Here is a 2,443-nt window from a genome sequence, read left to right on the forward strand (position 1 = left end):
AAGTGTATTCATGGGTGAGTCCATGGCTCCTTCTATGTTTTAGTAGAATATTGCCTTATCTAGTATCAGTGGAAGGTGAGATGCTTGATCCTGTGGAGGCTTGTTGCCCCAGTGAAGTCAGATGGTAGAGGGGTGAGGCAGGAGTGGGTGGGGGTTGGGGAGCACCCTCTTAGATGCAAAGGGGAAGGGGATGGGATAAGGAGTCCATGAAGAGGATACCAGGAAGGGGACAACATTTGAAATGTAAATAAATAAAATAATAAAAAAATTGTTACACTAAGACAGCAACTTTTTCAGGACATTGATTATTCTTTTATCTGAACTTATTTGTACCAAAGGAGTAATTTTGGGATAAGAATTCACTACAAACTTCTGAATAGTCTGAATGACTGGGTCATGCATCCATAACAGTTTTGAGGTGGATAAGATGGTGAAGGTTACCAAGTACATGACCACAAAGGAAACCATCAGCAGCAAGATGTTCTAGGTGGCTCATTTCTCAGGTGGCTGATGCTATAAAGATGCATGTATTGCCTCTGTTATCGAAAATAATCACCATGTATGTGCTGGTGGTCAGTGTGATTCCTACAAGAAAAACAACTCTGGAGAGTGACACTTTTAAAATCAATCCCCTGATGGTGTAGTGTATGGGGAATAGTGAACAGGATTTAGTAACCTGCATCTGCTTGGTTTCATTAACATTGGTAAAACCACCAACATAGGATATGTGGTTAATACTGTAGAACAAATTGAAAGATCAAATATAGAAGAAAGCATAGATCACGTACATTTTCGGTCTATGTTTAAATTTTGCCAACAGTGAGGTACTGGGACTGATTGTGACAGCCTGGACCACACTAAGGAGGCAGGTGGTACAGATAGAGAGGCCTCTCGTCACCCTGCTTCTGTAAAATATTGTCTTACATTTGAAGTCATCCTCATTGTTCATTGTCTCAAATACGTGTGTAAGCCAAATATATCCCTTCCAGTGAGGAACATCATTATGTGAATGAAGATCAATTGACAAGAGATCACATCTGTGGGTTTAGGTCTATGAACAAGGATAACAAAAGTATAGAAAAAAAAAAGAGGGAACATTGGCTAGGACTCCAAGATCAGTGTGGAAATAAAGTACATTCTTTTATAAGGATGTAAGTGCAGAGTGATTTCATCTTAAGAGTATAGTGGATGCTTACTTCATATATCTGAAAAAAGTAATAGATTATACATCAAACTTGTGATTCTTTGGACAATATGGATCTATCATTCTATTTTCTCTACCAATTGTGGATTAATCTGTTCTTGTAACTTTAGTTCTTTATAACCTGTATTTCTATATGTCTCACATGTATCTCCTGTATGTATGTGTGTGTGTATGTATATGTATATATACACATACACATAGATATATATACATATATATTAGACAATAAATGATTTCACATGTAGTTATACAGTAAAAAAAAAAAAAAAAAAAAAAAAAAAAAGCGCGGGCTATTCTTCCAGAGAAACTGGGTTCAATTGTCAGCACCTACATGTCAACTCACAACTATCTGTATGTCTGGTTCCATGATCTCTGATGCCATCCCATGGTCTTTGTAGGCAGCAGGCATACAAGTAAGTATAACTTCTCTCACACTTATAAAATACTTTTTTAAGAAATACAAGAGAAGGAAAAAATTAACAGGATAGGAAAAATATTTTTTAAAGTTTATGTTTCCAAATAGGCATTCATGCCAGGCATAATTCAAAGAAAGTACAAATGAAATATTACCCTTTAGTGAATCAGAATTTACTTTAAATGGTAACAAGTCTACATTATTTTTACTATTTTTTAATTAAATTTTATTTTTTACTTATTCACTTTACATCCCACTCACTGCCCCCTCCTGGCCACTCCCCGCACACACACAATCCTTCCCCCCATCCCCTTCTCCTTATTCTTTGAGTAGGTGAGGTGCCTCCTAGGTATCCACCCCCCACCCTGGCACTTCAAATCTCTCCAAAGCTAGGCACTTCTCCCACTGAGACCAGATAAGGTAGCCCAGCTACATATCTCATGTATAGGCAACAGCTTTTGGGATAGCTCTTGTTCCAGTTGTTCAGAACCCACATGAAGACCAAGCTGCACATCTGCTACATATGAATGGGGAGGCCTAGGTCCAACCTGTGCCTGTTCTTTAGTTGGTGGTTCAGACTCTGAGAGCCCCTAAGGGTCCATGTTACTTGATTCTGTTGGTCTTCCTATGGAATTCCCATCCTCTTGGGGCTAGGACTCTTCCTCCTATTCTTCCATAATAGTCCTCAAACTCTACTGTTTGGCTGTGAGTGTCTGTATCTGTCTCAGTCAGCTCTATAAAATAATTATTAAACATTTCATGCATACTCTAAAATGAATAAGGAAATATGCATGCACTACCCACTCAAATATAAAAATATTTAG

The 2,443-nt window shown here is 38.0% G+C and overlaps 1 pseudogene; it reads right to left on the reverse strand.

Moving 5' to 3' along the window:
* Positions 1-252: 252 nt before the first annotated feature.
* Positions 253-1,144, reverse strand: LOC114619697 (annotated as a pseudogene).
* Between the last annotated feature and the right edge of the window lie 1,299 nt (positions 1,145-2,443).

Source organism: Grammomys surdaster, unplaced genomic scaffold (assembly GCF_004785775.1).
Source record: "Grammomys surdaster isolate TR1022 unplaced genomic scaffold, NIH_TR_1.0 165, whole genome shotgun sequence".
NCBI classification, from domain to species: Eukaryota; Metazoa; Chordata; class Mammalia; order Rodentia; family Muridae; genus Grammomys; species Grammomys surdaster.